This window comes from Mustela putorius, unplaced genomic scaffold (assembly GCF_011764305.1).
Source record: "Mustela putorius furo isolate JIRA1106 unplaced genomic scaffold, ASM1176430v1.1 tig00003858_pilon_pilon_pilon, whole genome shotgun sequence".
Lineage (NCBI taxonomy): Eukaryota > Metazoa > Chordata > Mammalia > Carnivora > Mustelidae > Mustela > Mustela putorius.
Genome location: NW_025422010.1, coordinates 48,064,269 through 48,076,731, shown reverse-complemented (window position 1 = coordinate 48,076,731; position 12,463 = coordinate 48,064,269). Strand labels below are relative to the sequence as shown.

General features: G+C 42.5%; 1 long non-coding RNA gene across 2 annotated transcripts; it reads left to right on the top strand.

The window, feature by feature from the left end:
- The first annotated feature begins 503 nt into the window (after positions 1-503).
- Positions 504-6,149, top strand: LOC106005143. Of its 2 annotated transcripts, none has more exons than XR_001178314.2 (3): positions 504-657; positions 1,735-1,869; positions 3,847-6,149. It is a non-coding gene; the product is annotated as an uncharacterized LOC106005143 (long non-coding RNA). The 2 variants fall into 2 exon arrangements; XR_006602185.1 differs by having other exon boundaries at positions 1,079-1,869.
- The last annotated feature ends 6,314 nt before the right edge of the window (positions 6,150-12,463 follow it).

The following is a 12,463-nucleotide window of genomic DNA, read 5'->3' as shown; positions in this document are numbered from 1 at the left end:
TGCCTTGTGATCACAACTTTGTAATATAGCTTGAAATCAGGCCACGTGATGCCCCCAGCTTGGTTTTTCTTTTTCAACATTTCCTTGGAGATTTGGGGTCTTTCCTGGTTCCACAGAAATTTGGATTATTTGTTCCAGCACTTTGAAAAATGCCTATGGTATTTTGATCAGGATGGCATTGAAAGCTTGGATTGCTCTGGGCAGCAAGGACATTTTAACAATGTTTATTCTTCTGATCCATGAGCATGGAATGCTTTTCCATTCTTTTGTGTCTTCTTCAATTTCTTTCATGAGTGTTCTATAGTTCCTAGAATATAGATCCTTTACCTCTTTTGTTAGGTTTATTCCAAGGTATCTTATGGTTTTGGGTGCTATTGTAAATGGAATCAATTCTCTAATTTCTCTTTCTACAGTTTCCTTGGGTTTGTCCGGTGATGGGTATTAAGGAGAGCACATATTGCATGGAGCTCTGGGTGTTATACACAGTAAATCCTGGACCACTACATCAAAAACTAATGACGTGCTGTATGGTGACTAACATAACACAATGAAAAAAAAGTATGTCTCTTAGCCTACTGACCATTCAAGCAAAGTCTTGAAGTTGGAAGAAGAAAAAAGAGAGTGCAATGATCTTTTGCAGAATGGAGCTGCTCACAGGTAGGTCACATACGAACTTAAATGACAAAAAATGGCGGAAGCGTGGTTAGAATAGACACCAAAGCAACAAAAGTATATGCAGGGCTATTCAGAAGAAATAGAGAAGGATATTACACAGCACAGGAAGCCTTTCCATGAACGAAATCAGATTGACTTTAGAGGAAACATGTCACCAAGAGTATACATTTTCCAGAGTTAAAGCCAACTCCAGGAGTGAAGGCTGCAAAAGATACACTTGGGCTTGGGGCTAATGCAGTGGGAAATTGCAAACAGAACCTGTTGTCTGTTTCTCACTCAGAAGGTCCCCTGGTAATGTAAAGGAGTTAGTTAGGCACATGCATTTTCAACGTATACTGAATTCACACATTGCAAGGCTTTCTGGAAAAGGACATTGATGTAGTTTCATAAATTTTCCTTCAAGGACTTCATACCTGGCCATGAAGAATGAGGCTCAAGGAAGGACTTCTGTACTAAAAAACTCAGTTCTTGGCATGGAGGGGGTCCTCACTGTGTTTTCAGCTATAAAGACCATCTTCCAGCCCACAGTGTTAAGAACTAGGGGGGAAAAAATCCAGGTTTTATATGTATTTTGAAAACAATCACTTCATCTCCCAGAGATAGGAATTATTACCCCATTTTACAGCTGAGGAAATCAAGGCATTGAGAAGGAAGTCCTTTGCCCAAGATCATTCAGCTAGTGACGGATGGAGCGGGAATCAGAGGCCTGATTGTGTGAAATCAAATTGACGTACTTGATCTCTGTGTCCCGATGTCTGTCCCGATGTTCTCTCTCCCTGTGCCCATACCCACCTCCCAGAGATTTAGTGGGTGTTCATTGCTTGTGACAGGAGTGAACTCTTCCAGACGGGGCTGGAATCTCCAGCGTATTTAATGTGTGTTGTGTTTTACTGACTGGATCGCAGACCTCTTGAAAGTATTGTCCCCCTCTCCCATACTCCAATATATTTTCTTCTGCTTCATTTTTTCCTGTATATTTTAACATGGAATACATGCCTTCACCTAATCAATTGTTTGGTCACGTGACTACACATGCACTGAGGTGTTCTTTTTCGTCAGTGGCTGTTGGGGTTGCCGTGCCTTTGTTCGTTTGAAGGCTGCTGCTGAGCCGGTCAGCTTATATGCACAAGACTGTTGCCAGGAACCGCCGGAAGATTCAGATTCAGGGGCTTCTGCTCAAACGCAGGGGACCAGGTACGAGAACGCTAGCGCACTCTCTAGGACTTTGAAAGCATGTTATTGTAACCCTCGCTTGCTGTGAGGGTTGCTGAGAACTTGAAATTGTACACTGAAAAATTGTGGAATGAATAAATGAACACATAAAATGCTGAATGGCTGAGTGTTTAGAAACTTGAAACACAGAAGGAAACTTTGCTTTTCTTTCTGCCTTAATTCTTGCATGCTGGTGAGAACAGAGGCAGGGGAGAAAGACAGAGGAAAGAGAAATAAAATTATTTTGCACCCAGTGGTTATTAATAATTTTTTACTGATGCATATTGAGGAGTTAAAAAGGAGGATGTATTTTATCCGTTCAGCTGACACTGATCAAGATCTTACTGTGTGTTAAGTTTATACACCTTATAGCACATTAGTCCACTGGTTCTCAAATGTGGCTGCACATTGGAACCCCGAGAAAATTTAACATTATTGACACCTGGCATGCAGCCCCAGGGATTCTTATTTAATTGGTCTGGAGTGTGACACGGACAAAAGGGTTTTCAAAGTTCCTCAGGTGAGTCTAATGTGTAGCTAACTTTGAGAACCTGCATATTACTCCTTTTGTCCAGGGTTGACAAACTTTGTAAAAGGCCAATAGTAAGTATTTTAATTGGCTGAATGGCCATATGGTCTCTGTCGCAGTTACTCAATCTTGCTGTTGTAGCATTAACACAGCCATAGATAATATGTAAGTGAATAAGGGTAGCTGAGCTCCAATAAAATTTTATTTAGGGACCCTGAAATCTGAATGCCATAAAATTTTCACATGTCACAAGATAATATGTTTTTCCCCCCCTCAACCATTTGAAAACACAGGTTTCGGGCCATACAGAAAAAAAGGCAACTGGCAGGATTTGGCCATAGTTCACAGACTCCTTTCTTTCTTCTTTATCTTCTTTTATGATTGTAAATATTTATTTGCAATCAAATAAGATTGTATATATTTATTTGCAGACAGAACTTGGGGGAGGGGCAGGGGCCCGGCTGAGCAGGGAGCGGGACACAGGGCTCCAGCCCAGGACCCTGGGATCACGACCTGAGCCAAATGACTGAGCCACCCAGGCGCCCCAGGCTCCTGCTTTCACCTCTATAATTCCAAAGCGGCAGATATAACTCTTACTCTAATTTTTACAGTTGAGGAAAGTGAGGCGAGATCTGATGTCTGCTAGTGGTCGGGCCAGGGTTTGGCCATGAAGTTAACCTTCTCTTGAAAGTATCAACATTTATCTGCAAATTACATTTTTGGTTGCATTTGAGATTAGTTCTGAGGATAAGTGATGTGAGGAAAGCTCTCCTTCCAAGCCCTATCATTTACAAAATAAATTGCCAATAAATTTAAAACTAAAGTAATACCTCGTTTCAATTAAAAAACTTTTTTTTTTTTAATGCTCAGCTCCTTCCTTCCCACATTGTGGGGCAGACTTGGCCTTTTGCGTGTTCGTTGAGGGATTTACTCAATTTAATTGAAATTACAGCTTTTCCTTGTTCCTCATGTACGGCCAAATCAAGCAAATTGTGTTAAAATATTCTGGTCAATTATACATATAAATCTTGCAGAGTTAATGAACATATTTGGTAGATTGTGGAACACACGAGACACTTATCTTACTCTTTAAGATAAAATACCACATCTATATAATGCATTGCTAAGCTTTCTTCTTCCTACACATTTTGCCTAGAATCCCATTTTCCATTAAATAATAATCACTGTAATTAATAGACTGGTTATTTTATCTCCCTAATCTGGTTACAGTAATTTATCAAAGGCGTGTAAAGGAATGCTAGAGAAGCAGTGCACCCGTCTTTTTATAAGAAGGTAAAGAATATAGAATGTAATAATTCTCTAGGGGAACATAGGGAGATGTGAGTTCTTGTAAATCACTGCAGGAAATACATAGAATATTTACCATTGTCTTAAGGCCACTTGATCAGTTTAATTTACACTTCTGCCAGAGATCGTCAGTGATTGCTGGAATGTTGATGGGTGACTTGAATGTTTTCTGCAAATCGTCAGAAGGGCCCTGGGACGGAGAGGCTGAATTCATTCCTGGCCCTGAGTCCTGCATTCCTCAGCACAGACCCGAGGAATGTGCTCCCAGGTGGTGCTGGGGACAGTTTGGAGCTTGGATGGTCTTGAGAGGGGCTTGGAAAACCCTTTACCTCACCTTACATCTCCGGGGAGGATTTGTTACCAACCTCTACTGCCCTTGTGCTCCGCCACTGATGATTTATTCGGGCAAGAGAAAAGGAGAAGGAAGGGGACCCACCGCGTAGGTGACTGGCCTCCTGTGTAAGGTCTGTGGCGGTTCTCCGATTGAGCCGATCTTCCCGACCCCTCTGTGCTCACACCTGTCCTGCTGACCACTAGGACGCTCCCAAGCCTCGGACCAAATACACCACACACTCGGGAACGCCAGCGGCGGAGGCTGGATGGGCGCACAGTTTTAGTGCATCGAGTTTGAAGAGATTGAAGAATGAACTTTGGAGCCAGTCCAGCCTGGATTCAAATCTCAGTGACGTTCCCCCTGAGCCGACAGCCTGAGAATGTTCCGAAACCTCTGGATCCCTTGGTTCCTCGTGGATAAAATAAGGCTCATAAGCTTGTTGTGAACATGAGGTCAGAAAATGCTTTAGAATTGTACCCGGACTCAGAGGGAGCCCGAGAGAAACGATGTTGATCCTTTCTCTGTCCTCCTCATCTTTCCCCTTCCTCTTTTTCAATAAGACTCTGACTAATGATCAACGTGGGACCAAGATCTGCCCGCCTTTCTCTGCAGCCACGTAGTCCTTTGGAAAGTTCCTCCGGAGGGAGAGGAAAAGAGCAAAGATGATAAAGAAAAGCCCCAAAGAGAAACAAATTCTGCTTGTGTCCTTATCATCCTCGTCTCTTCCGTGGCTTCTCATTTTTCGCTCTCAGGATAAAGAGCATGAAGTTTTTAGCCACTGCCTTCAGGGCCCCGTGTGGTCTCGTCCCTCCCACAATGCCAGCCTTTTTTTTTTTTTTGTCACCAAGCTCTGCCACTGTTTATGTCTGTGGCTGCACGACAAATTTTCACCAGCTCTGCCGCTTTAAGTCCACACTCATTTCTGATCTCACAGTTCGGGAGATCCACCTTCAGGTATGGCGTGCCTGGCTTCTCTGTTCAGGGTCGCACAAGGCAGAGTCATCTTGTTGGCTAGACTGAGACCTTGCCTGGAGGCTCGGAGGGAAAATCCACTCTCAAAGTTCAGTGGGTTGTGTTGTGTGTTTCTTCTTCCCCTCCCCCAAATTCAGAATCATAGAATGTGACCCAATACCGCAAATTAGACTCAAGCCCAAACCCATTTACTCAGAATGTGACCTTATTTGAACATAGGGTCCTTACAGATGTGATTGCGTTTAAAAAAAAAAAAAAGGTCATAAGGTGAATCTTAATCTTATATGGCTGGTGTCCTTTGTAAAAGGAAGAAATGTTCTCACAGAGAGAGACATGTTAGAGGGAGGAAGATGTGGAGACACAGGGAGGAGACGAAGGCCATTGATGAGCCAAGAATAGAGAACTAGAGCAGAACTGTCCTTCACAGCCTCCAGAAGGAGCCAATCCAGAAGGGCAGTGCCTGCCCATGCCATAATCTTGTATTTCCTGTCTTCTGAAATGGGCAATGTTCAATGTCTATGTTATGGCGTCCCTAGGAAATTAACATGCACGCTCATTGCTACTGTGGGCAGTTGTGGGTTTCTTACATGTGTAGGACTGAGCCCCCATTTCCTGGCTGGCTGCCAGCCAGGTCTGATCTCATCTCCATGAGGTCATCCATATCCCTTGTTACATAATCCCCCTCCAACTTCAAGACAGAAATGGTGCATGGAATCCTGCTCACTATTTGAATCTCTGACTGCCTCTGTCTCTGACCTCTAGGCTCATTGATTAGATCAGATCTGCTTAGATAGTCTTTCTTTCTAAAAGCTAACTGTATTATATAATATAACCTAATCATGGGAACAAAATCCACCATATTCACAGTCTGAGGCATGATGCAGGGTGTGTATACAACGCAGGGATGACGACCTTGGCGCCTTTTAGGATTCTGCCAACTGGGGCCCAATTTCTGGAATTTGCCCCCTTCTTTTCTTCTTTCTCCCACAGCACCTTGTGCCTGCTGTTCCTGCTCTAGGAATACTCTTGCTTGCACGCCATCCTCCCGTGACTGACCTTGAATTCATAATTCAGATCACACTATGTTTGCTTGTTTGTGTGGATACATAACATTTTCTTCCGAAGAACTACTCACAGTTATCCTTTTATTTTTTTAAAAGATTTTATTTATTTATTTGACAGAGAGAGAGAGAGATTACAAGCAGGGCAAAGCAGCAGGCAGGGGGGAGGGGGAAAGCAGGTTCGCTGCTGAGCAGAGAGCCCGATGTGGGTCTTGATCCCAGGACACTGAGAGCACAACCTGAGCCGAAGGCAGAGGCTTAAACCACTGAGCCACCCAGGCGCCCTCCTTTTTGTTTTTAAGTTGCTATTTGGTTCATTTCTCTCCTATTCACCTTGTAAAGTCTTGAGAGCAAGGGCTGTATCTATTTCTGGTCATCATTGTATGATGCTAACACGGCCCCGCATAGACGATACAATATCCATTGAATGAATGAATAAATGATACAAATACCCCCCTTATTCTTCCAATCTCTTGCACAGGTTGAGACAATCAGTGACCCCAATTTTGGATATGGAGGGAATTTTATTTTCAGGGCATTATAGGGGTTTTCTGAGTGAGAACTGGATATAGACCCAATGGTCCCCGGCTTGAATTATCAACCCTATACCTGAACATTTTATGTTAATTTTCAGAGTTTAGATGATGAAAGTATAAAGGCCAATATTTTTAAATGCCACCATCATCGTCCCTGACAACTTAACCTGGAACGACTTATGCCACTTCCAGTGGCCTTGACGGAACACGATAAAGGGCAGGTCTTATTAATGAAAGCAGAGACTAAGGAAGAATGCACGCTGGAAATCTATCTAGGATGGACATCACGCCGTGGGCTTGGGGTATCCAGGAAGGCATTTGGGTGATGTTGGTGTCAGGCAGAAAGAGAAGGTGCCTGTTTTAGGGCCGGATGGACGATAGTTGGTTCGTTGCAATGCATGAAGGGTTAAACCGTGATGAGACAACAGCTTGTGTTGATGTGCCTGTCTATCCTGGGTGTTTCTTCGGTGGAGGCATGGGGGAGATGAAGATGATGGGGGAAATGTTTCTCTTCCTGAAAAATCAGAACAGTTATCTTAATGGCCACTTATGTCCGGGTTCCAGGGTTTTCATTCAAAATGATAATAAAAAGGCACCTTAAACCCACAGGAAAAGCCCGTTCACATAGAACAGCTTTGAGCCAAGCCTCTGAAGTCACCAGGCTGAAAAGAACCTGATTAATGACAGCACCTGAGATAAGTGGCACTTTAACCAACCTTAACTGTTGATGTATGATGACATAATGTCCCCTCCAATTAATGACAAGGATATAAAACACCTGTATTTAGCAGAGCAGATGCTGCTTTTATGGTTAGATGCGCAGATGAAATTGACTTCTAAAGGACCATCTATAACTTACTTCCCTATTATTTGTTTCTATATTTGTTTCATTATGTGTGTTATAGGTGGAGGAGGAAATTTAACCTCAGATTCTACACCTGTGCAGCAAAAGGGTATATGCTATGCTGTAATTTACCTCCAAACTTGCAACCCATGATTGAGCAGGTTGGCACTGGTGATCTGCCTCATTTACTGAGGGCCTTTCATGCTGGTATGAACCCCAAATTTTTATATATATATGTATATACATATATATATGCAATCCTTTAATGAATCATCCAATCAATCAATATACAGAAGCCACCTGTTTAAATTCTCTTATAAGATAAACAAGGTATATGCAGTTTTTAAAATAAAAATGGTTATTGCATACTAAATATATGCAAGATACCGTTTAGGAGTTTTCAGATTACTGAGGACTTCTTTACAGAGTTGTAATTTATCAGGAGAAGCAGGTCATATACACATGACTGTAAATGCTAAATCTCAGGGAGAGCTACTGTGATACTGTGAGTTATAGTAAGAAATAATATATTTGGACTTCCTCCCCATTTCTGGCACAGAGCTCCTAAAACCCCTGGAATTTCCTAAGTGAGAGAGTTACCAAGCTGTCTTTTGTTGTGTTAATGAGGTAATTTCTCAAAAGCACTCAGGTTTCTTAAGGATGGGGGCTGGTTGCCAGGGGGCCCAATCAAGTCATTAGAGGGTTGGAACTATGAGTTCATCACCCACCCTGCCCTCGCCTAACCTTAGAGGAGGGGTGGCTGAAGGTTGAATCAATCCCAATGGCCCATGACTTAATCAGTCATGCCTGTACAATGAAGCCTCCATAAAACCCACAAGGATGGGGTTCAGAGAGCTTCTGGGTTGGGGAACACATGGAGATGCCTGGAGAATGGCCCCCCCAAGAGGCTCTCAAGCCCTGCACCCCTTTCCCATACTTGGCCTTGAGCATCTCTTCAATCTGGCTATTCCTGAGTTATGTCCATTTATAATAAACTGGTGATAGAGTAACAAAAATATTTCTCTGAGATCTGTGAGCCATTCTAGCAAATGAACTGTACCTGAAGAGGTGGTGGTGGGAAACTTCAGGCTGTAGCTAGTCGGTCAGAAGCACAGGTGACAATCTGGACTGGCAATGGGCATGTGAAGTGGGGCATGGGGCAGTCTTGTGGGCCTGAGACCTTCACCTGTGGGATCTGAAATCTCCAGGTAGGTAGTGTCAGAATTAAGTCAAATTGTAGGGTCCCCAGCTGGTGCTGGAGACTGGCTTGTTGGATGTGTGGGGGGAAACCTACATACCCACACAATGGCATTGGATCCAGACCTTTTTTAGCTACAAATAATGGACATTCTATGAGTTCAGAGAAGGGAGAATGCCATGGGTTGAGGTTGGCAGGAGAAATCTTCATGGAAGAGGTGGGATGGGAGAAGGAACTATGTAACTAGGTGAGGAAGAGAGAAGACAGGTCAGATGGGAGATTATGCTTTTGAGGCAAAGGCAAAGGGAAACAGAGTGAGCCAGGGTCTGGAGTGAAAGAGAATACAGCAAGTACAAAATGTGCATTGAACAAATTGTAGCTCAAGATCAAAAAGATAGATTGAGTCAAGATCATGAATGGTACTGAAGACAAACTTCATTTCTTCCACATAATGATTTGGGGATCTAAAGGAAAATAATGGGGAATCTTCTCTTTTCTATCCCAACTTGCAGTATTTTATGTTACTGACTGTGATACTTGGATGAGTGCTGACCTTGAAGGCTGAGTAACAGAATTGGGAGACTCTAAATGGGTATTTAAAAGGCATTGTGGGTTGAGACTGCCCATCTTGGTGTTTGCAGGAGAAAATATAAGAACGGCAGTAAGAATTGGAGAAATGGCTTCCTGAGTGGTCATGGGTGATGTGGTTCCCTCCTGCCCCAAGAGACCCTAGGCAAGAAACTGGGCCATTAGTATGGCACAGGGGTTAACAGGAGAAAGAACAGGAAAATGAGGGTGAATTTAAGATTTGGGGAACTTCTTTCCATTACTCAAAGATGAGTTTTTATGAATTGGCCCAGTTTTAGGACATTGAAATGGTCACGGCCTAGAGGTTTCAGGGCCCTTGTTGTATGGCATTAGTGTCCTACCATGCATGGGTGTGGACTCTTATTGAACCTCTCTTGGGTTCCTGAGGCCATAGAGGACCCCAGATCTTGGGCTACTGTCTAGGGGTAAGTCCCATCAGCAGCCCCTTTGCCTCTCCAGGTCATTGCCAGGATGTGGGCAGCTTCCTTCCCTCTTCCTTTGTTGAGACAGGTGGCCTTCTCCAGTTCTGCTTTCATTGTGAGGGCAAACGTTCTGCCTCTTTCACTTTCTCTTGTTTGCTATTAAGAATGGCAGGTGCAGCCATTCTCACATCTCAGGGTGGTCTCTGGGATGGCAACAGGCAGAATAGACAGCTTGGCTGACAATCTGAGGTCACGCTTTTCTTGATAAATTTGGAGATGGAATGTAAATCCCATGAGAACAGTACTTTATCTTGCCCACTGCTGTATCCCTAGCACCTGTGCCCTACCCGTAGGGAGTGTTTAATATACATTCATGGAATGTGTCACTAAGCCTTGCTTTCTTTTCTCCACACATATTTTCTTTACGGACCCAGATGGTTGATGGAGAGCAACATCAGCTGTTTGGGGTCCCATTCCCCAGACTTCCATACCTGTTTATAGCTCTAAAATGGGCCACCTCATTTAATATACCGAACAGTAGTCGCTAACATTTTGCAATGAGATTTTCCTTTCCTTCTCCTGGAAGAGCTGTTTTTGGGGTCAGTAAGGCCTCTCAAAGATGGTTTTCAGTTTTTTATGCCCATTACCTCAAGATTCCAGATTAGAAGTGATTAGTTGAGACCACATGGAATGAGTTCTTCTTCTTTGTAGAAGGAAAAAGGTACCCTTCCTTTCCTTCAAGATTATTTTTCTCCATTCCACACCCTCTTATCTGAGGAGGACGAGACTCACATTTTATACATTATCCTTCCCTGGTATTTTCCACCTCTTACTATCAACAGTTTACTACTCAGCAACTTACAGATATATTTATTAATCTTCCAACAAATTTCTCTTCATCTCCATTTCTCTTGTTGCCAGTGACCCTCTCTCCTTTCCCTCATAGCCTAATTTCTTGAAGAAAACATGCACACATGTTTATAGCTTCCACTTCTTCCTCTCCCTCGATGGTTCCCTAACACCTTTTTGGGTGGCTGGCTCAGGACTGAGCCTGTGCCTTCTGGTCTCTCACATATTATTAAGGGCCCTTTGTACTGTCATAAGTCCCTGGCAAACTGTATTAGTTCATTTTTGGTGATGTTCAGCCATTGAACAGAATTCTAAGAATCCTTATACCTATCAACTAATTTTCTATTAAAATGATACTGGAAAAATGGGGACCATGTTCAATTTTCTAGTTTCTTCTGATACTTGTATTTTTTATGGAAGACTTTTATTTCTAGAAGAAGGGAAAACCATGGTTCCATGGGGACTGAGATCTGTTTACCACCAGGGTCCAATTCCATGTAACCTTGACAAGGAGATCTGTGTGTCCCATTGCCCCAAGTTTGGAACGAGGAGAATGCACCCAGGTGCATGGGCATGTCTGCAGACACTCCTGCTCACATATTTAGGAAAGGAGGTATGTGAACTAAGGTAGCATTCAGTGGCATGCTTTTATAAGAACTGGAATGTGCATGGGTTGGCCAAGGGAAATAATGACCTTTTTGCCTGAAACCACAAGCTTCTTTGTCCCTCTTCTTTGTCATGGATTTGTTTAGTCTTCAAAATGGCATTTAGGAATGAGTTTATTATTGCTAAGAGAAGAGCAGTAATTACTTGACCAAAAAGAGGTGCGACTTCCATGTGGACCAAACTTTAGTTCAGTTGGAAGTGAGATATTCTGCTTTTTGCCTGTTGTGTTTGTTTGGGTATTTGTTTACTCATTTATTTTTAATGGAAGAAATATATGAAAGTTGTCTCCTAAGCAGAAAATAAACAAAAGCCCACTCTCAGACATTTGTGCTCATAACAGAATTTTTGGTCTGTGAATTGGGTCCTAAGAGATTAAAGACAGCTGGTGCATACCACAGCAGCCGAGAAGGAGTGCGTTTCTGGGTAAGTGTGTTGAATGAAATCTAAACAATGCTAACTGGTCACAGACACTAATTAAGGAGCATGCCAGTAGCTGTGGGTTGCTCCAAATGAAACACTATCTTTTCTTTACTCTGTTGACATAGAGATACAAATAAGGTTCTGGAAAGATTGAAAAGAAGAGTGTGGGCACTGTAATCTTGTCTTCCCGGTAAATTTGCCAGAATCAGATAACACTGAGAAGGAACTGGTCCAAAGCCACCAAGAGACAGTGTTAAATGAGGGCTACATTGTTTTTTTCCTTAAGGAAAAAAAAAAGTCATGAAGCTCAAATCTGTTTAATCCTCAATTCTCTGCCATCATAATTTTATATACTAATTGGAAAGAAAATAGTTCCACTGGGAATTGTTTGCAATGTTTTATGTAGTTTCAAGGATGACTGTTTGTTAAAAATGACACCTAAAAAATCTAGAATAAGATAAATTCCTGTAAATGACTTTATAAGGTAGGGAAAAGGATTTAAGAAAAAAATTAAAAAGATATTATCTATTTGCAAAACACGGTAGGCAAATGTCTCATTTCAGAAAGTCTAAGGGTGTCCTTAAAGGAAAAGGAGAGAGCAGTTCTCATGGTTGGTTGAGGGAGGGTGTTTTGGCCTCCTCATGGTATGTTTGACTTTGCGGGAGCCACTGGGACAGACCTGTGAGTCAGGGAAGTAGAGTAAGACAAGATGTAGTGGTGACAACTGAAATGAGTAAGCCATCTTCAACTCTGAGAAATTCTCCTTTTATTTTTATTTATTTATTTTTTAAAGATTTTATTTATTTATTTGACAGACAGAGATCACAAGCAGGCAGAGAGGCAGGCAGA